This window comes from Dermacentor andersoni, chromosome 7, assembly GCF_023375885.2.
Source record: "Dermacentor andersoni chromosome 7, qqDerAnde1_hic_scaffold, whole genome shotgun sequence".
NCBI lineage: Eukaryota > Metazoa > Arthropoda > Arachnida > Ixodida > Ixodidae > Dermacentor > Dermacentor andersoni.
This window is the reverse complement of record NC_092820.1, coordinates 64,942,378-64,965,521: the sequence shown is the minus strand read 5'-3', so window position 1 is coordinate 64,965,521 and position 23,144 is coordinate 64,942,378. Positions and strand designations below refer to the sequence as shown.

Below are 23,144 nucleotides of genomic sequence, written 5' to 3'. Positions count from 1 at the left end.
GAATAGCACACTGTGGCATAAAGTTTAAAAAGAAGGATAAGGTGCCTCAGAAAGGCTGGCCAACGTTTCGATAGAAGGACCTATTTTCGTCAAAGGCGGCCTCGTCATCCTCGGCATGTTAGTTTTATAGGGTTAGTGCAGTGACGTCGCGTGCAGTTGTTCTCCGTGGCGGCTGGTTTTAAAGTGAGAGACCTAACAGAGAGTGAGCGCTGTCGCCTTACGTCTGTGAGCGCGGTTCCCAAGACGAGGGGGCAAGAGCGGGAGAGTGGGAAGGCCGGTAGACCTGAAAGAAAACTAGAGAAATGAGGGGCGACACCAAGAGGAAAGAAAAAAGAAAAGAAAGAACAAGAAAAAAAGAGGGGCTTGGGAGGGTGTTGGGGAAGAGAGAGGTTAGGGAGCATTCAGGGGTGTCGTTGGCGGCATGTTTTTGTGGCTTTAGAAGAGAGGGTCAGGCGGTCAGTGCGGAGTAACAAAAATGACCCAAAAAGACATCAGTTGAAAGAGAGACTTTAGTAGCATAGTAGCAATGCGTCGGCTAATTTAGAAGGACTTAAGATGGCGACAAGGAGTCTGGGGAGCAATGCATGGGGTAACTTGAAGGCAGCGGCATGGTCTTTCAAGGGATGCTCGCCCCAGTAGATCAACGTAGGTGTTGTTAAGGCGGAATACAGAAATGGCGATACCCTGTGTGGCTGAGGCGCCGAAAAAGGTATACTGGCTTGTGGGACTTTGGAAAGTGTTGGTGAGGGTGTTTCAAAAAATTTATATTACAAAACAGTAAAGAAAAAGCCAGAACCGAAGCCGGAATAACAAATAGGAGGGTGACGTGTACTGCATTCATTTCTGTATACCGCCTTAACGACACCTAAGTTGAGCTACTGGGGCTAACGTCCCTTGAAAAACCATGCCGCTGCCTCCCAGCTAGCCCATGCATTTAATCCCAAACTTCTTGTCACCATCTTAACCCCTTCAAAATTAGTCGACGCATTGCTACTACGCTATAAAAATCACTCTTTCGACTGATGTCTCTTTGGGTCTTTTTTGGTGCTCGCGCACTGGCCGCCTGACCGGCTCTTCTAAAGCCACAAAAACATGCCACCAACGACACCCCTGAATGCTCCCTAACCTCTCTTCCCCAACAACCTCCCAAGCCCCTCTTTTTTTCTTGTTCTTTCTTTCTTTTTTTTCCTCTTGGCGTCGCCGCTTATTTCTCTAGTTTTCTTTCATTTCATGTCTACCCGCCTTCCCGCTCTCCCGCTTTTGCCCCCTCGTCTTGGGAACCGCGCTCACAGACGTAAGGCGACAGCGCTCGCTCTCTGTTAGGTCTCTCACTTTACAACCAGCCACCACGGACAACTGCACGTGACGTCACTGCACTAACCCTATAAAACTAACATGCCGAGGATGACGAGGCCACCTTTGACGAAGATAGGTCCTCCTATCCAAACGTTGGTCAGCCTTTCTGAGGCACGTTATCCCTGTTTATATCTTTTATACCACAACGTTTCCTAAGTGCTATAAAGAACTACCGAGTTGAGTTTCTAAATGGAAATGTTGTGTTTTGTATATTGTGCTGGGGACAATGTTAGTATCAGTTCATGCACCCTGTCCCGATCCAGTGGTCTTTGACATATAGAAGCCTTATACAGGAAGGACGAATGATTCAATAAGTGATACTCACGTGCTAGTACGGAGAAAGTGGTGAAAGTATGTCGCTTGCCAGCGTGAGCGTAGGTCATTCAGCATGCTACTCCTTTTCGCTGCTTTCTCGTGGGCAATTTATGTGATTTCTATACAACATTTCATCAGAGAGAAATATTTTGCATAGTTTGTCTACATTTCGACATAGAGTAGTGGTTTATATTGAAGTATGCGGAATGGTTTTAGTTGGACGAAAGACAAGGGAAACACATGTAGCATGCGCTGGCTCTCAAGAACTGCACTGTTAACCGATAACATTAATATACGGATTATTTTAGTTCCAGCCATTCCAAGTTAAGCCAACTAGCAATAAGCGCCCTCATGAATCATTTCGCCATTAGAAAAAATTACACATAGAGCGTCTGAGTCATAGTTTTGAGGAAAAATTGAATAGATTAGGGCAGGAACGCTTCCCTTATTACACTGTCTATGAAGCTTGCGAAAAATGGTCAATTCCACGAAGATGAAGGAACAACCAACAGCAGAGAAAAAGAGTGTATCGCAATTCAATACCATGCGCAGGTATTTCCTACGCACTGAAGTTATCAAAAAGCCTGAAAAACCTTGCGAAGCGCTTTCGAATGAAAGTTCTGTCAAAAAGTTGGCTAGAATGTGTGTCAAGGTGGTAAAACAACGGGAGCTTGAAAAAGGGATTTAGAAAAGTGTGGCACTAGATAGGGGTCTGAGTTTAACGACTGCATAATTTGCGTTGCGTTCCAAGTTAGAGTAATTTAGGGGAAACACAACAGGGCGCGGCCACGTTCCGCGGTGCACCACATGTTGCTGCCAGAATAATGTTTTTGTAACAGCGCACCCAAGACAAGGACAACAGAAGGAATAAAACGGCGACACGGCGCTGTGTGTCGTTTTATTCCTTCTGTTTTCCTTGTCTTGGCTGCGATGTTACAAACCTTACCATGAATCCCCACCAACTGACCCAACTTGCCGTTCTGATGCCAAACAATGTGCGCCGGCGCGATGAGTGCCAAAGGTGGCGCATACGGCGTGTCGTCTGCTACTCTTCTGGCTTGCGCAAAGCTTCGCTTGATACTGTTAGCGTAACTTTCCTTGCATCGCGGTGCGCAAGCACTTGTCTTTAGGGTAGACTTTTCTAAAGCGCTGAGTGTGTTTATGGGCCATAACAGACTCAGCTGCACAACAAACTGTTTAAAGTGGTCTACAAGTAGCCGGAGAATAACAGTTTTTTATACAGGTAGTATGTGTTCCATTATTTGACAGCATGCCGTATGCATGACGGCTGGGCCTACTACTTGTCTCAATATACGAAATTAGCTCGTATATATGATCAGCTCTGTTCAGTTCAATTTTTCTATAAGGAGCGCTATTTGTTGAATGGGAAAATACGATGCCCTCGATGAAGATTTTCCGAGGCTAGTCAGAGACACATGTATTGCGAGTTCACGTCTAGTTGTATTTTCAAATTACTTCGTTTTTGCAGCTGAAAAAAACTTAGCCATCCGCTCATAAATATGGGTTGGTTTATTTGTTATAGCAACATGCTCATACCCGTTTACAGCCATCTCCCCTTAAGAAGAACCGCACCTCATATATACTGTGGCGAGGAAAAGATATCTCGCCTTGAAGAAGACAAGCCTGCTTGTCGAAAGTTTGCTCCTGCTTCCACCTTGTTCGTCGTTCGTTTTGCTCATCGTCTTGAATTTCCACCTCAAGCCTTCCCCATGTTTTCGCACATTTACAGTCTGTGATTGTAGAATAAGTGAATTGGCTGAACAGGTAGATTATTCTAAGTCAAAGAGGACAGCGAGAGGGACTGGGCACTCAAGAAAAAGGAGCGACGAAAATATTGTACGAACACTTACCGGCGTCTGCGAGGTTTCGTGAGGAAAGAAGGAACGAAAGAATCTTTATTTTTCAAAAAGAGAAGTAGTGGTTCGGCCCTTAGTCCAGGGCTCCACTGGCGCCAGCGCCTCGCTGGGCTTGGTCCAGGAGAGCCACTTGGCTCTCCTTTCCCTCGTTCGCAAGCCATGCCTCACACTACCTATTTAACATGAGTGGATGTGCCGTTATGTATGGGCTAGTAATATGTGAAGGCCTTTCCAGGCACTCCCATGTGATATGTTGTAAGAGGGGTTTGTTTGAACACCATTGACAGACGTCCAGAAATCTAGTTGTCTTTATTTTACTGAGCTTATGCAGGTTGGGTAGCTGTTGGTTTGAATGCTTCTCCAGTCCCTACTCTACTGTATGTTAAGGGCCTTGTGTGCATGACCGTAGACTGCGTTCCTCCCGTTGTAGTACAAGAATATCACGAGCGCTTGGAAGAAGTCCCGCGCTCAGCTCGGCCACACAATTCGGTTGAATCCTCGAGCTATACAGTCTGTCACATCGTTACCCTCCAAGCCCTCGTGAGCCGGACACCAAATAATGTCCTGGTGATCTGTCAGGGTTTGTCCCAGAATTCTGCGTACCATTTTGGGCACCGTCCCATTGAGAAACAGGTGACGTGCCGTCTGCGAGTCGGACAGTATGAATGCCGACTCGTTTCTGTGTTCCGCGTCTGAAATGGCCATGGCTATTGCAGCCGCTTCGGCCGTACACGTGGACAGAGGTACGACTGTGGCTCATGATACGTTGTTTTTTTAGTGACTGCTATCGTTTGAGTCTCTCTATAGCTCTGCTAGCGTCTGTGTTGTACGCGGCCGACCCTTTTACAAAACGATTCCGCAGGGTCACAGATCGTGGTCGTCTTATACCTGCATGGTATGTTGGGTGCATATTTTTTGGTATCGGTGCCACCATGATATTATATCTCGTGTTCCTGTCCAGTAACATGTATCGTCCTCGCAGTATAGCAGTCGTGGCGTTAAACCCAGCTTTCGTAGACCTGCACGTCCCTGGTTCGTTGAGCAGAGCAGCTCTCTTTGAGTTATGAGGACCGCGCTCACGTATTCCTCAAAGGTGTTGTAGATACCTAGTTTCTCAACTTTATCGTTCTTCGCACTTTCGGAGATGCTAAGTGCTGCCTTGTGAGCTTTCCTTATGATTGTATTAGCTTGTTTTATCTATTGGTTTGTTAGTGCTCGGTACGAGAGTGAGTACGTCACCCTTCTAATTATTAAGGGGTGGACCAGCGTGATCCTTTCTACTTCAGCTAGCCCATCTCTGCTGCTGGCTATCTATCGAATCATACGGGCTTCGTTCCCGGTTGTTGCTCTCAACTTTTGGATGCTGTGTGTGGTATAATACATTCTGTTGTACCCACATTCCGAGAATGCGCAGTATTTTCGGCCCTCTTATGGGACGTTCATCCAGATATATTATTACTGATACACTATCGTTTTTTCTCTCGTATTTAGCCATTATTCTCATTAGTTCGGTCTTCTCAGGTGAGCATTTCATCTCTGCTCCGTCCGTGAATGCCAGTGTCTTGTCCACTTCTCTTTGGAGTGTGTCCTGTTTTTCCGCATACGACCCTCTTCGTGTCCAAAGGTTTATATCGTCCGCATAAATAGTGACGCCTAAACTTGGGTCCTGCTGTAGTTTAGTGGCTAGCTTATGCATGCCCACATTGAAGAGGATAGGAGAAAGTATAGCTCCTTGCAGGGTGAATCTGTTCAGGAAGTCCAAAGTGTCCAACCTAGTCTATCCCAAACCTATTGTAACGGTTCGGTGCGTCAGGAAGGACCTAACGTACAGGACATCGGATGCACGACATCGTATTTCAGAAGGAGGAACATGTCTTGAGCTGATACATGTGGCCTGAAGCCGAACATGTTGCGGGGTCGACAGTTTTGCGTCTCGATGTAGTTGGATAGTATGGTTCTTTCATTTTCATTTCATGTGTAATAAAAGAAATTACTTTGCGTATTTTAGTCTACTTGCCTACAAAGCATAAAGTTGAGAAACATATCTGCTGTCTTTAATTATCATCGAGCATCAGACAGCGACGACTGTCAACCCACCAGGCAAATATTTTATTGGTGCTTTTAGATTCGAAATCATAAACTTGCTGCAGCAGATATATGATAAGTCACGTCACACCTTCTACAGGGGCCAAACTTGTTGCTCTCCGTAACCTAGTGCGTTGCGTGCATCAACGCTCACGAAGTCACTGAGCTACGTTCTGGTATTGAAAGGCCACCATGCAAGTTTCCGATCCCTATCGGGGCCGAGATAAACAATTTGTGGCTGAGATATAAGTAAACTTATATAAGTAAAATATAAGTATAAGGCCACGGCATAGCATTTCTGTGGCTACCTGGGCGCGGCGCCATTATTGGAAATAAAAATGCTGAAAAAGTAACTCGTCATGTACGTGCACAATGTTAAAGCACCTCGATCCCATCCAACGGATGCAATGCGGCACCCCCATGAGTGGTGCCTCCCATAGTATCACTCTAAGAAAATGAAATACACCACAGTTCAAGAACCGGCACTGATATGCCGTGGACCCAATTTTCAAACGACCGTAAACTACGATACATAGCGCAAGAACAACACAAGGACGAAGCAGGAACACAGGACGAGTGCTCGTCCCGCATTCCTGCTTCGTCCTTGTGTCATTCTTGCGCTACGTATCCCAGTTTACGATTGAACTACCAACGCGCCCAAACTTCTTCCCTTACTAAAACGACACCTTTTACCAGCTTTTACCCTTCACGAAATAAAGCTAATGTACCCCCTGCGACTAGAAGTTCCTTTCACGATATCTAGTCGTTCCTGTTTGCAACGATGGAGAGGTCAAATTGCAACACCTGCCCAAGAAACGTGCCCAACACATGCCCAAGAAACGAGGATTAGAGGAGCGCCCTTCGGGCTGCTTTAGGACACGTAGCCGACAAGCCTTTGAAATAAGATACAATCCTGGCCGCATCATATCTTGCGTCCTGAATCTAAAATGCCACGAAAGCGCTGCTAAGTTCTTTAGAAGAACCAGCTTCTCGATGGCTTTTGATTGACGACGAACACCTTCCCTTGCGTGTACAGTAGGAAGTGCGAACTTCTCTCTCCCTTGTCATATTTCGTTCTTTTTCATCTTCCCCAGCGCAAAGTACCCAACCAACACAGCCTGGTTAACCTCTCCGCCTTTCCCTGATTCATTATCTGTCTCTTTCAGACGTGTCGAGAACCTATTTTTTGGCAATCGTACTTTATTCGTTCTCGGATACTCATGGATGCGTATGATAGTAATGACACTGAAGAGGCTAAAATTTGCACAGGAGCATTTTTTAATTGACGCGTTACTTGTTTATGCCTTATAACTATATGGAGAAAACTAGCTAGAATGCTCAATCATAACATGATGCTAACCGCCGCTATAATGAAACAGCAAGGTAAAAGACATAGCAGTGGCGTCTTCTGAAGGAGCGTGTCGGATTACTAGGATAGCATTTATTTTAACTAATATTTGTTTTGGCACATAATTTCATAGCATAAAACAAGTCGCAGCTTGGCTCAAAAGGACAAGCATCCAATGCATAGAAAATTACCAGACAGCTATACGGAGCAAGGATAGTAGTTTTATCGGTCTTATAAACTTACAAACATTTAGTTTTAACCTAATAATTGCAATTAAAAAACATCTCCCAAAATTGACAAGCATGGTCTCACGTGCAGACATGTGAACATGACCATATCTCACTCCACGAGTGCGGAAACTAGCTGTCCAAACGCTGGAGTGAGGAAGCGCGGCAGTAGCACCGAGCGAATTTACCTGAAGTGAAGTAAGCGTCAAAAGCACATTGCATACGAGGCTACCCGCACTGGGTGCACTTTTCCGAGTCGCAGGTCACTTTGCATTTGAGGTCCACGCGGTCACGCACTTTGTTGAAACCGATGATCTCTTTCAAAATGGGGCTCCCGTGCGGCCTCGTCATACGATGCAGCCAGCATAGTAGAACCACCAGTGCCTCCCCCGATGCTTCGTGCCTGATGGAATACGACGCACTGCATCCCCACTTTTCTCCCGCGAGTGCACGTGGTTGAGTCGCGATCTTCATGGGACCCTCGCAAGTTTCACTTGCACATACAGCATACGGCGCGCGGATACGATACGATATTATCACGGCCAAAACAGAAACACGCCTTGAGTGTCAATAGAATTGCTGTTTCAATGAAATTTGAGCTAGCTGCAGAGTGTATGGATATTGGGCTACGTGATCATTGACATGTTTTAACAAATAAACAATGTTCGATGAAATTATGACATCAGTCACATTCACTACACGCGTAACGCTATATTTTGTTCAGGCCACTTTTATAATGTTCTGTGTTACAGAAATTTACAGTGACGGCTTTATAAAACTGCATGTCTAGCTTATTATTACTCATCTCAAACCTTTCTTGGATTTTGTTTTAAGCTGCACTGCGTTTCCTGTGAGCATGATTTGAGGGTTTCAATAAATATATGTTTCTAATCGGTTAAAATTAGGCAGCTCCTTGTTGCTGTTCATGCATCATACTGTAATATTACCCGAATGCTTGATTTCGCTTTGGTGCAAGATTCTGCAAGTGAATGCTGAGTTCCATTGCTCAGGGGTACATTACGAACATTTCGATACTCTTATGTCTACCGAGCTGAAACTGATGTCATATTGCATATTTATTTCAATATACCTCAAGAGCCGCAACACCTGAAACTGCTTTCTCGCCATTCATATCGAAGAAGAATCGAAAGTGTTATTTTGTATATGACAGTGCAGTTCGTAACTTTAATGAAAGTGCGCGTGCGCCTCTTTAGGTAATTCAGCGATGCTTGTCTTAACAAATTTTACTGATATGCGAAAAGCTTTCAATGCAGCTTAGAACATGGCTGGACATGGCAAAGTCACGTGTATATTTGTTGCTTTCTGGCTTACGCCCAAGTGCGCAGTGAGCTGCAAGACGAGAGGAAGTTAATTACAAACTCTTTACCACTCTTGTGCGAATAATGTTAGACAATGAATAACTCGCTCTATGTACATAACTTTGTGTTCCTCATATCGGCGGCTTACTATAGCAGACATAGATATATCCAAATAAGTCTATAGGGTGTCCTAGCCAACGGTATTCAAGCTGTTTAAAGAAATATAATCATTAACAATCCTGGTGCAAGACATCAATTTAGGAACTATGGTCTTTGTTCATCAGACCTCCTACATCGGGCGCAAAAAGTCTTGAAATTGTATCTCTTCACCGTAATGTCTCAACATATTGTTTTTTTGAACAGCTTGAATAACTTAGCTAGGGACACGCGGTTTGTAAGCTGGAAGGCCTGAGAAAACATGCTTGAAATCTGTATTTTATAATTATGTGCTTAAGACTAAGCTTGCCGACCAAGTTTCGCACCTACAGCTAAATTGTGCGTATTGTTTCTTCGTTTTTTTTTCTGATTACACATAAGTGCTACATGAAAGACAGCAGCAGGACAGCATTTGACAATCTTGTGTTTTTTTTATTTACCAAATATTCTGGGGCCTAAAGAATACCTACCTCGAATACCTGCCTCGAATCTGTAAAGGACTGTTTAAATCTCCAGAGCTCTCTAAATAATTTAGTACAACATATCTTATATTTTGCAACATTAGTTTTGTTTCGCAGGAGGTGCATTTATCATGACGTCATAGCTCAGGACATGGTAACATGGGGCAGACGCTATTACTTTAAAGCACTCAACTTTGCTCACTCTGTCATCTGCTGTGTTGCTGCAGCTGACCGCGCAAGGCCTAGCAGCACAGTAAAGAACCAAGCGTACCCGAGCACCTGACAAAGCCTAAATATGGCCTAATGCAACCTGAGCACAATCTTCATCCTCACAAATACCCCTACTGATCAGCGAAAAAAAATGTGGTGCGCATATATATGGAAAGTATTTAGGGCATTGCGTGGAGAGACATTTTTTTATTTAGTTGATGTTGAGGACCTTCAACAAATGCAAGGAACAAATGGTCGATGATGTCATAACAGGCATCACGTCTCCCAGGGATAACGCCTTCTTACGCAAGTGTTTTTCAGCAAGTGCCACATGGAAGATACTGTTGTTTAGTCTAAACGGTCACGTGAGATCCCCATTTCCAGTTTGTACATACTGGAAATAATCTCGAACAAATAATTTGTGTGCGCAAGAACGTCCCATAGACATCGTAAGCTAATTCGCCGACTATTCTCCATGTCCTGTGGGCCTAGGAATGCCCCATGCCCGGTACTCGTAGTTCGCTTTTATGGTGTGCTTCATCAATTTGGCTTGCACAAACGATCCCTCCTAAGGAATGATAAAAAGCACATACGAAAAGTATAAAAACTACGAGCTTGGCTGCATCAGCCACTATCACACTTCTAAGGGATGGCATAACTTCCACAGATAGATCCCACCATTAGCACCGGAGGGGTTACATAGTTGAGTAGGGATATACTTTTTGCAACACTTAAGAAATGAAGCAGTCACAGCAGTGCCCTACACGCGAAGCACTCAGCGATAGCAAATGTTAAGCAAACACGTGAAATCGGGTATGCGGTTCGTCGAGTTGAGGGCCGTATAATTTGCATTGAGTATTATCTCGCTAATTACTGCAAGAAGCATCGTGTCAAGGGCGCATAACTCAACAGAATAATACCTCCCTCAATAAACATGAGCGCTCACTGTTACAGCACTGAAGTGATCAGGAGCGCAGGCAAAGTGGAAGCATCGCTGCCTCTCGTTTCAACACGTTTCCAAAACTTTAGGTTACGCTACCTCCAATTGTAAGGTAACGGAAAGACAGCACACAGAAAGGCACCGGCCATGTGGCTCACACAGTCTTCGCACCCGCCGCAGGTTACCGCCCAGATCGGGCGCGCAAATCCTGTATGCGCTAAGCCACGCGGAAAGCCAGTGCAGTCACGGCTGAGCTAAACCAAGACACACGCTTCATCTGACTCCTCACCCCTTAGTGGACGCTAGTACGTTGCCGTGTGCTCATGTCCACTCTCCCTTTCGAATGCGCATGATCATGGTACCTCCAGCTTTGGGTCACGAGAGGACGACGTGCATCAGGGCACCATTCTTGGCTCACCCACGCACGCTGTCGCTCGCAAGCACAACCCGCACACTTGGGCGCGATAGGCTTTTAACGCAGTAGGACGTTATACGGAAGATCATGGTCCCGGCGTCAGTGAATGCTCAAGTGTCCTTACGAATGCTATACAATGAAAATATAAATGAGGAAAGACAATCATTATATGTTGAATATACAAGTAAATAATGAAAACATAATATAAATGGCAAATGTTTTATTGAATGTGTCTTCGAAAAGCGACGAGTCTTGTTATCAGACAGAGTGAGAAGCTTGCATTTTTTGTGGAGGCGGTGCACATTGGCGTGTGTAAATAGCAAACTGCCTTACACAATGTTTTTTATATGCCAACTGGCACATGGGAACATTGCGTTCAATGTGATCCTCCCAAACTAGCATCTCGCACTGAAGGTGGCCTAAAAGGTAAAATAAGATATTTAGGAAAATAATACCAATATTCGTAAATACAGAAACGAAATATTACAATAGAGCGTGTACAAGTAGCATACCAGAAATGTTATGTAATATACTATCGTCGCAGCAGTGCATGAGCAGCTACTTCATTTGACAACTCATTCGTCAGACCAAAATGTAGTCGAATACATGGCTCTGCTCATGGCTCATGCAGCATGTCAAGAGCCAATTCGTAATCCCATAAGCACTCTAAAAATCCGTGATTATGTAAGACAAATGAGTTAATAGCAATTGTATTATGAATAAAAATAACTCGTTCGTAATATGTTAGAAGAAACGTACCACGAATGATAAAAGAGCAATACCTACGCTAACGTCATGCTATCTATTTAAACTTTCACATTCTGATAGTCTCTGAAATGTAATATCTGACCAATTCTGTTTGTTATTTTGTTTCCAAAGAACAGTTTCGCAATATTGCAGCTACAAGTATAACAGACATTTCAGCGTGTTCGTAAAGGTTCATTTCTTTGAAACGAGGCCGCCCAAGGATGCGAGCACGGAATGACACTAAGAACTCATACGTTTGTGTGCTTGGTGTCATTCCGTGTCCTTGTTTTTTGTAGACCCGTTTCAATGAAATGCAGATATAGCCAAAATTAGACATTGTTGACTTGAATTATGTCAGTGTTAGTTACATGCGTTCAGTAGAATGCAAGTTTTCTCGAAAGCGAACAGCTATGCAAAAACGCTAACGTTGAAAGCACGCTCGTGCCGTGTAAGTGTGGTACACAGCGTGAAATAGGTAAGATTTCCTAGAATCACTTATTTCAGTAAGTGTTCATCACCTAAAACTATTCGCCAAGGCGAATCTTTGTTGTTGTCGCCTTCAACTTTTCTCCGTGTTGAAGGTAATAAAGGTCACGGAGGATCTTCATCCTCTTGAAAGATCCAAATAAATATTCGCTCTAGCAATGGATAAGCGTAATAAGCGGTTGTAATAAGCGGTTAAAATAGTTTTATGGATTTATTCTTCAATCTCCTTGTGCGGAGCGTTGTCCATAGCGTGTGGCGCAATAAATTACGGTCTTTTACACGTTTTACTGAGAAACTTGCCCTATAGAAGGATTTAAACACCATGGAATGGCTTTGGGAACAAGTTCTAATTCATTGAATAAGTGGCATTTCTTTTATACATGAAGATGAACCTCTTCCACCGTATGCACAAGGTACAGCTGCATACACATAGTAGCGAAGATAAGTGGTTGTGCAGGTCAGGCTTTCCTCGAAAAAGTGATTTAATTGTTATCACAAATGTAGATTCATTATTTGAAATCTTTTTGTGCGCTGACCAACAGGGACAAAGAAGAGGAGCAACAGAAGGACGAGCGCTTTGTAACAACTGGTTTTATTTTCGAAGAACTTCCTGCTTAAATGCCCACAGATCTGCGCGATCTATTCAAACAGAGCACGCCTATAGCGCATATAACACTTGAGATAAAATGCCGTGGACCAATGCCACCCGGTCAACTTAAAAAGATCAAAGCGCATGTAACAAGCACTTACGATGAAAATACGTTAAAGATGTGATGACAACAGCGAATTTTCTTTATCCAGCAATACAACAGAAGGATGGCTGATGCATTTTCCCTTTTGTTTTTCAATCCAGTGTGCTTCCACAATTTCTCTCGCAGTTTGATTCCTATGCCTATACAAAATTTCGGTGCTACTAAGACACGCTGAGCAATCGTGTTCTTGACAATACATAGCCAAATGCGTACCAGGGCGACCATTCAGACTATATATAGACTATATATTGTACATATATATTGTATATATATGTTGTATATCGAAGTGTTTTTCATGAGCGTAAACATGCCTCTAGTCCTGTTGGCGCCATCGGCAGAACCGGCAAATGTGCTTTCGGTACCCGCAGTAATAAGCAAGAGGACGGGTAGTACGCCGATCAGAGTAGGAAAGTTGAGCACGAGCCTTCGCCCATTCTGAAGGCACGGCTGTGTGTGCAGATGTTGTGGTCCCGGGCGTGGTCGTGATTGGAGAAATCACGGCGATGTCGGCATATGTTGTTACATAGGAAGCGCTGATAAAATCAGAACACATGACACGGGGTGTGGACGCGACCTCTTTAATGAGTGCATGCAAGCCGGTTGCAGAAGGGGAGGTGGTGGTGCCAGAAGCAGAAGAAGAGCATTGCTCGTGGAGTCCTTCACCTTTGATGTAATTGATCAAAGAGCACAGGTTCGTAGCCTTAGGAAGACGACCGTCATGCGTATCTGCGTGAACGTGAAGGGATTACAATTCCTCAAGGTGCTGGCACATAGTGGTGACATCCGGGACGGTGGTATCATTCTGTGTAGCCACTGCACTGAAGCCAATAGTGTTGCTTCCCTTGGTGTTGCAACGGATGCGGTCACTTTCGGCCATAGTGTAGTTTACACGCCCGCACAGGGTGAGGACATCTTCATTGTCAGACGCGTACGACTCCATGGAAAATTGAACACCCTGGTCGAGCTTCTTTTTTGCGGTTTCAGTGCGAATAGGATGAACGCCAAAAATAGCTTGAAACTTTTGGGCGAAAGCCGAAAACTACGCTCACTGATCGACTTTCAATGCGACTGACCTACTGACCCACTTTCAATGTGCAAGTCTGAAGACCTCTGTAATAAGAGCACTGAATAGTCGCATCGGATGTTCGCTTATAAATTGTCCCCTCATATCAACACCGGTTACTAACCATTCTATCATGTACCAATTTATCTTCTGTGTGAGCACTTGGCAACCTTTCCAAAGTGATTTTCCATTTCCAAAGGCAACATTTCCATGATTTCTAGTATCGACGTAAAAGTACACTTAGTGTCCTCACGTCCCAATGCTCGGGCTGCCACAGCATGCCATTTGAGGGTGAGCGGCTGTGCAGTCGCAGGTTTCAGAGAAGTTTCTTACGATCACTGCTAATCAAACTTCCTATGCTTCCGGCTTCTCGTAATATGGACTCTATTTAGGCGTACCCTACTCTTGGAGAAACTTTTATGGCACTACAACGATTCCTATCCTGTTTTACTTCAGTTCGCAAACGAGACTGATGCGATTGCCCCAACCGTAAATACGCCAGTCGTGTCGGCCGGTGTTCTCCTTCTGCGGGAGTAGTTTCACGAGGCTGGAGTCGAATAGAATGAGATTGCTTCTTCAGATGAAGACGAAGTGAAAGGCCAGTCGCCTATTGGCGTCAATGCCAATGTGTTTCTCACCTAGTTTAACCACCATTTGTTTGTAAATATCTGTAAATACATGTTTTCTAATAGATATGGTTAAGCATATTTCCTAGCCATCCTGCGCATACAACAGATTTGCCAGAAAAATCGCACATTTCATGGGATAAATTTAAATGTAATTTATAATTTTGCTGTTGAGTCGATAACACGACACTAACAGAACGCGAGGAAATTACTCAAACATGACGTGCGTGAGCATTTTTTATTTATTTAAAGGTTCTTACTTCGTTTCACATAGTTATTCGTACTTGCGGAAGTAGCCTATTTGTGTCTATATCACTAGTGCTTGGGAATATGTTAGTTCGTTTAGTATTCAGCCTCTTAGCGTGTGCACTTGCCGTACTGGCATAGACTACACTCTGCTAAATACCCGCTGACATTCTTCCTATTGACCCGTGTATTTAACTTTTTTCGGGAGAGCGCTTTTCACGGTCTAACAAATGTTATCACTCAGAGCGGGACGCGCCCACATGTATCGGAACTTTCTCGAATTTTAAGGATGACTCTGTCCGCTGCCTGTTGTCACCGAACCTTTTGTAACCTGATCGTCTGCGCGACTCGACTTGTATAAAAGTTCTTGGAAGATACGCGGGCACCAGCAATTACTGTGGAACATTCCATGACTCATGTATAAAAGCCGACGCGCTTGAATGCATGATCATATTTTCGACGATTGCTTGCTGTGTTCGCCGCTATAATTCTGTTTTTAGTGTGGCCTGTTTTTATGAGCACAGATTTGTCCAATAAAGAGTTAATTTCACCATTCACAGATTTGATACTGTATTCTAGACCGTTGCTACCACGTCAGACTGTGTCACTAAAGTAAACGGCTGCTTGAGCTTACTCTGTCACTCCGAATCTCGCTTCGAAAGCTGCCACAGCACGTAGTGTTTGCCCTGCCCTAACTCCACGACATGGCCTTCCAGACATAAAACCGACATCGCTGATTGGTCAAATATTTTCGCCACCAAGATGCAGCCAATCTTTGCTTCCTGATGCGGCCGTGCAGAATTAGCCAAACAGAAGTGAGAAACGCGGCTAAAACTTCCGCACTAGTACTACATCTCGTACATATATTGTCACGAGAGAAAAAGGCAGTCAGTCAGTTCTAAGCGAACAGCCGTTTACAGTTCGTGTTTGTAGCAGCTACAACGCACACTTCTTCTTCCTCGACCTCTAGCGTAACTAGTGCGTGCCATTACCCCTCCCTCCAAAAAAAAAAAGAGATAAATAAATAAAGTTGGGGAGATGTTAAATGCCACAAGGAAAAAATAAAAGAAATGAGAAAGACAACGGACGAGACGACAGGGGCCGCATCACAAAGTTCGTGGATGAGAGTCAGCGCGAATGGTAAATCTTCATCCTGGTAACATGCACAATGTCAGAGGAACGTGGTCCACGGGAGTGGTGCGAAGTGTCGGCTGGAATAACTTCGTAGTTGACAGGACTTAGACGACGCAAAACTATGTAGGGTCCAAAGTATCGGCGCAATAATTTTTCTGAGCGGCCTCGTTGACGTATAGGGGTCCAAACTCATACATGATCTCCCGGGTTGTATGTGACGTCTCGATGGCATATGTTGTATCGACGAGCATCTTGACTTTGTCGGGATAGAATTCGTTGCCGCGCAAGGTGCCGCGCCGCTTCGGCACGCTGAACAAAGGCGTCTGTATCTGGTGCGGTAGGTTGAGACGAAGTTGGTAGGAGCATCACGTCGAGCATAGTGGTGACGTCGCGTACGTAGACCAGACGAAAAGGAGGAAACCCACTGGTTTCTTGTAGGGCAGTGTTGTACGCGAATGTCACATACGGGAGCAGTTCGTCCCAATTTTTATGATCCGTGGCAACATACATGGAAAGCATATCCGCAATCGTTTTGTTGAGACGCTCTGGTAAACCGTTAGTCTGCGGGTGATACGCAGTTGCCGTACGGTGCGTTGTTCCGCTCAGCTGCAGAATATCTCGGACGAACTGGGCAGTGAAGGCCGTACCACGGTCTGTGATGACGACAGCGGGAGCACCATGTCGAAGGACGCTATTTTTGATAAAGAAGTTAGCAACATCTGAAGCAGTAGCTCGCTGAACGGCTTGTGTTTCGCAGTATCGAGTGAGGTAATCGGTGGCGACGACGATCCAGTGGTTATCAGCCGAAGACTTGGGAAATGGGCCAAGTAAATCCATCCCGACTTGTTCAAAAGGTGAGCAAGGAGGTCGGACAGGCTGAAGCAGACCGGCTGGTTTTAGTGGTGGAACTTTGCGGCGCTGGCAATATCGACAACTTCTGACGTACTGCTTCACGGTTTTTGTGAGTTTTCGCCAATAGTACTTCTGCTTGATCCTCGCGAGAGTACGCGTGAAACCAAGATGCCCGGACGTTGGTTCGTCATGGCATGCACGTAGAACGTCGTCGCGGAGAATAGCGGGAACAACGAGCAGGAAAACGGCTGCCGTAGGGTGAAAGTTCCGCTTGTATAGGATGTCGCCACGTAGGCAGAAAGAGGACAAGTGACGCGCGAACAGCCGTGGGGGTTGTGGGCGGCTTCCTTCAAGGTATTCAATCAAGGGCTGGAGCTCGGAATCTTGGCGTTGCTGTTGAGCAAGGTTTAAAGACGGGAGAGTACAAAGAAAACCAGAATCGTCGTCAGTATCTAGTGGTGCGGGTTCGACGGGGGCGCGGGAGAGACAGTCCGCGTCAGTGTGTTTCTGGCCAGACTTATAGACGATGGTCACATCAAATTCCTGCAACCGAAGGCTCCATCTTGCAAGACGGCCTGAAGGATCTTTGAGATTCGCCAGCCAGCAGAGAGAGTGGTGGTCGCTGACGACACGGAAGGGGCGTCCGTACAGGTATGGGCGGAATTTCTGGATAGCCCATATGACTGCCAGACATTCTTTTTCAGTTGCTGAGTAGTTTTTTTCAGCAGCGGACCAGGTTCGGCTGGCATACGCAATAACGCGCTCAACACCAGCTTGAAACTGTACGAGTGTCGCTCCGATGCCAACGCTACTAGCATCAGTATGCACTTCTGTGTCAGCCTCGGTGTCATAGTGACCGAGTATCGGTGGTGTCTGTAGACGTCGCTGAAGGTCGTGGAAGGCGTCGGATTGTGCCGGGCCCCAAACAAATGTGACGTCGTTCTTGATGAGTCGTTGCAAAGGTTCGGCAATTTCACAAAAATTGGGTACAAAACGGCGGTAATACGCGCAAAGCCCTAAAAATCGGCGGACATCGTGTTTTGTCTTCGGTATCGGGAACAGAGCAACTGCCAGGGCTTTGTCAGGGTCAGGGCGCACACCTGTGCTGCTGACAATATGACCTAGACATTTGAGCTCCTCGTAGCCAAAGTGACATTTTTCGGGCTTCAGGGAGAGGCCGGCGGTGCGGATAGCTTGAAGAATCGCCTCAAGCCGCTGGATGTGTTGTTCAAGCGTGGTGGAAAAAACAACTACATCGTCTAAGTAGACTAAACACGAGTTCCACTTGAGGTCAGATAAAACTGTGTCCATCATGCGTTGAAATGTGGCCGGAGCGGAACACAATCCAAAAGGGAGGACCTTAAATTGATAGAGACCGTCGGGTGTTATAAACGCCGTTTTTTCCTGCTCCCTTTCGTCAACTTCAATTTGCCAGTACCCACTACGTAGATCCATTGAAGAAAAGTAACGGGCATGTCGCAGGCGATCCAAGGAGTCGTCAATTCGAGGAAGTGGGTAAACATCTTTTTTCGTGACCTTGTTCAGTTTGCGATAATCGACACAGAATCTTAGTGAACCGTCTTTCTTTTTGACTAATACAACAGGTGAAGCCCAAGGACTTGTCGATGGTTGAATGACATCATCGTCGAGCATTTGTTTCACTTGATGACGAATAGCATCCTGTTCTCTTTGCGACACGCAGTAAGCGTGTTGGCGAACAGGTTGGGCGGTCGGTTCAGTGATGATTCTGTGTTTGATTAAAGGAGTCTGTTTGACCTTCGACGTGGTGGCGAAACAGTCGCTAAATGACGAGAGCAGAGTAAGGAGCCTCTCCTTCTCGTTTTGGTCGAGCTGTGGGTTGACGTTGATGTGACTGGTCAAGTCCACATCGCTGGGTTCCGGAATCGAGATTGTCGTTACCGAAGCACAGGCGTTGGACTCGGCCACCGTTTCAAAGTAGGCCATGGTGGTATGCCTCGCAAAGTGTTTGTATTCGCCACTGAAGTTCGTAACTAGAATCGTGGTTTGCCTATGTTGGAGCTCTACGAGACCTCGTGCGACGCCGACTTCGCGATCCAGCAATATGGTGAGGTTACCTTCGGCGATGCCTATTCCTAGTTGTTCTTGGGGGCATTCAACGAGGACGAAGATGCTACTTCGAGGCGGTAACGTCGCGCAGTCATCGACCACGCGTAAAGCCGCGTGGTGATGTTCATCCGCCACATTCGAATCCGAAGAAACATAGTTAGAAAAAGTCACGAACAAGTCACGGAGGTTAATGATCGCCCCATATTCCTGGAGAAAATCCATGCCCAGTATAACTAGCCGAGAACACTTGGGCATCACAAGGAAAGACGCTACGAAAGTCGAAGTAGAAATTGCAAGTCTGGCGGTGCATCGTCCAATGGGTGACACGAGGTGTCCTCCGGCCGTAATAAGATGTGGGCCGTCCCACGCTGTCAGCACCTTGCGTAGCCGAGTCGCCAGTGAGGCACTCATAACCGAGCAGTCACCTCCCGTGTCTACAAGTGCAGTTACTGGATAACCGTCGATTGAAGCAGTAATAGCAGCAGAAGTTTTTATTGCAGTTGCGAATGAAGGCGTCAGTGGTACGTCGCGAGGGGATGGCGTCGGCGGAGGATATTTGACGGTTCGCATGACAGCGGCCTCACCCCCGGAGGTCGCCGTTTTCAGTTTCCCCGGCGCGGGCATCCACCGTTGACTCCAGCGGAATCAAAGGCGGGTCGAGCACGGTTCGGTGACGCGTACCGACGAGGTGAAGGCGGCCGTGACTGTCTTCGCTGTTGGGCAGGAGGAAGCCGGTTACTTTCTAAGTATTTCTCGATTTCGTGCGGGCGTTCGCCATAGCGCGGGCAACGGGCGTCCGGATGGTATCCCCGCAGACCAATCCGTCGGTACTGGCAATCGCGATACATGTGACCAGCCTCCCCGCAGTGATAGCACAACGGACTGTTGTCGGGGGCGCGCCATACTGTAGATTTGCGCGGACCAGGATGAAAGGGTGCTTGGGGATTCGTGCGGTGGATCGGACTTGGGGAGCGTCGAGAAATCCCAGCAGGCGGCTGCGAAAAACGGCCCGTCGACGGCGCGCAAGCCCGAAGAGCATCCGCGTACGAGAACGTGGGAATTTCGGGTCGTGTTGGTGGCGAGGGATGAACCACTTTGCCGATTTCTTCTCGAGTGACATCCGTAAGAACCGCGGCACTGGGAGGTGTCGGAGCCGATGCATAGGACTTCTGCAGTTCTTCTCGAACAATTTGTCGTATTAGCTCGGTAAGTGACTCCCTGTCATCATTTGCAGGTACGAGAGAGCATGCGGCAGTCATGGTGGTCTGGCGTTCATACGGCGAGAGCCGCTGCCGAAGCATACGTTCCATGACTGTTGCCTCACGAACGAAGTGAGAGACTGTTGTAGGAGGATTACGCACGAGGCCCGCGAAAAGCTGTTCCTTTACGCCTCGCATTAACAGACGCACCTTCTTGTCTTCTGGCATTAGTGGGTCGGCCCGACGGAACAATCGCGTCATGTCTTCGACGAACATGGCGACGGTTTCGTTTGGCATTTCGAACCTCGAAGACAGTGCCTGTTCGGCTCTTTCTTTCCTTTCGGGAGTGCAGAAGGCTTCGCATAGCAGTCGGTAAAACTCCTGCCAGCTGGTAAATGAGGCTTCGTGGTTCTCGTACCATACTCTCGCCGGGTCTAAAAGGGAAAAGTAGACGTTCTTCAACTTACGGCAATTGTCCCAGTCGTTAAAGGCGGCGACCCGGTCGAAATGGACCAACCAGTCTTCAACGTCATCAAAGGCGTCGCCATGGAACGGGTTAGGCGTGCGAGGCGCGTTGAGAATGCATGGTACGGGAGCATTTGGGATCACCTCGGTTTGGCTTGCGGTAGTTGTTGACATCTTCCTCACGGAGCTTGCCAGGGGACTGTATTGCGGTGGAAGACCTTGGAGGCGACGGCTGCTTCGATAGATTTCTGCCGTCCCCGAGGTACTGGCGTCGGTAGCTTCTGGTTCAGGACCCGTAGGCATACGATGGATGCGTACCCAGCACCTCCACCAGTTTGTCAGGAGAGAAAAAGGCAGTCAGTCAGTTCTAAGCGAACAGCCGTTTACAGTTCGTGTTTCCAGCAGCTACCACGCACACTTCTTCTTCCTCGACCTCTAGCGTAACTAGTGCGTGCCAATATGTTCTAGATCTGTGCCATCGTGCGAACCTTAGCGTGACGGAAGCCAAACGCGTTTACTATACCGTAAATGACATCGACTTTATCTCGTTCAACGCCTACAACGTGCAAAACTCGGAGAACAAGACTGTCAGTTGCGTAAGACGTAAGTTAGCAATTACACTGCTATTACTGAGTGCTGGCGTAAGTTGAAATCTAGTAACGTAACAAAGGAGTGATTCCACAACACTGCGAGAAGCCTTCGTCCTGCAGCGGACGTAAAATAGGCTGATAATGATCTTGATGACGTGATAGAAAATATATGATGATAAATAATTAGAATCCCAACTTTGAGAGTGTCTTCGGTTAGTTCGAGAAATTATTATAACAATATTTTCTCCTTTCTTCCAATACATTCTTGTGATTAGTTGCTGATTCCATTCTCAGCTATCTCCGCTTCTGCATTGTCGCTTCCCTCTTCTTTCTTTTACATAGTCTTCACATACTTCAAAGCCTTTGTTTGATAAGAGCACCACAAGGTGGCTTTCGTTTTGTCTACACTCTGAGCGCAAGCCTATCGCATTCTTTCGCTTATGCCATTCACGTTCGGACTCTGTGACCATCGTCTTGAGTAAGGTGCCAACGTCTCAAACAAGACTCTGCGAAGGCGGGGTGATTGCCCATGTAACTAACGAGTACTCTGTTTAGTCTCAGCACACTTTCACACTTTTTCGCACACGACGACAAGGTGTCACGAGAAGTTACTGTACAGTTGAAGAAAGTCGGTCCAGCGACCGATAGTGCAGGGCAAGTAAACCGAAGACAACCGCTAAGTCGTGCTTCCTATCCTCCTTAAATTATTTGTCAAATTGAAAAAAAATATACTTATCTATTTATTGCCAATTTATACGTATACGTACGCACATAGGCACCCTATTCAAGGCTCTTTCGTCCCGTCCCCACCTGTATCACTTGACGGGCTTCTCATAGTTCAATTTCACGTTTTCCATTGTGAAACTCCTAACACTAGCGCATTAAAATAACGCGATAGGATTCAAAGATCCTTTACTGCATCTGACATTCACGAGCAACTGCCTCTTATACGTAACCGTAATGCTTACTGAGAAAAGATGGCGACTAAATCTATGCATGAACGTAAGCTTGCTGGTAGAAATGCAGTGTCTTGCGTGGGCGTATCTTCCGGTGTCGTTTCGCGCTTTTGTTATTTAGCCTGATAAGATTTAACATAGAAGTCATACGCCTCAATGTTTTCTTTCATGGTATTTGTTTGTGGGCTGCCATTATCAAAATTCCGAGGCACAACTTTGTAAAGAACGTAAGGCAACGTACGATCAACTTTAGTGACAGAAGAAGAGCATTAGTGCCGTATAGAAGACGCGTGCTTCTGGGTGATTTGCTCGTCCACGACGGCAGGCGCCAGCGCCAGATTTCCTGCGGCACGGGGACCTTAAGGCAAACGCATAAAAAAGTTGGCATCGTGTCATGCATAGATGCTCACACACAACGCTGTCAGCCTAGGCTCGTTTCCTGACAGGGGACTGACCTCTTTCCCTCTAACTTTATTCCGTTTTTAACGGCTACCCAGTCATGCTATTGCGGAGAGATATGTATCCAGCCGAAATGAATAGCGGTATGCGAACAAATCTTCTAGCATTTATTACACCCCTGTCGCCAGTGACGCGAGCGCGTCCGCACAACGGGAACGTCGAGGCCGTTGCGCCTAAGAGTAGCGTTTAGGCCAGGCATCCTCCAGGCTTAGGGATGAGTACGCCCAGGAGTTGAATCGAAGGAAAATGGTTTGCTTACATATTGTAACGAGCACTCAGATTCTAGTCAGAGCTCTCTCAGTCTAACTCGAGCGGTACTTTTAAGGAGTTCTTCCCTAGTTCCCTACACAAGGAAATTCGATGACCTTCTGTGGGACAATCTTGGCTGTAGTACTGTTTACAGAACTCCACCGTTGTTAACCAACCTTCCAAGCAAGGACGAGGCAATATGGAAGCAGGAGTTTACGCTCCTTTTACGAAAGTCGTTGATCTGGCTGCTTGCTCTCTGTGACGGTCATCTCGCCAGAATTACGAGACTCGTCTCCGCGTTTGTTATCGCTTCCACAGAGGGTGGTGGTTGTTGTCGCTCCTACGTGAGCTTCCTTGTTTAAGCGTCCCTGTCGGTGTCGAGCTCCGTCACCAAGTAGGCGGACATTGATGAAGGGGGGATGCGTTGGAAGAAGCATCCATAGAATGCGTCCACTCAAAGAACATTTGTCCATCACAGTCGGTGTCAGGAACTGTCGCCGTCTATGTGGCGTTGATGAAAGGG

The 23,144-nt window shown here is 46.3% G+C and overlaps 1 long non-coding RNA gene across 1 annotated transcript in view; it reads right to left on the bottom strand.

Annotated features, from left to right (window-relative positions):
- Window positions 1-10,914: 10,914 nt before the first annotated feature.
- LOC129385766 (uncharacterized) overlaps window positions 10,915-23,144 on the bottom strand; it is a 71,073-nt gene continuing 58,843 nt past the window's right edge. The window contains exon 5 of the long non-coding RNA XR_011895426.1: window positions 10,915-11,128. This is a non-coding gene — a long non-coding RNA (uncharacterized lncRNA). The remainder of the gene's footprint in view (window positions 11,129-23,144) is intronic.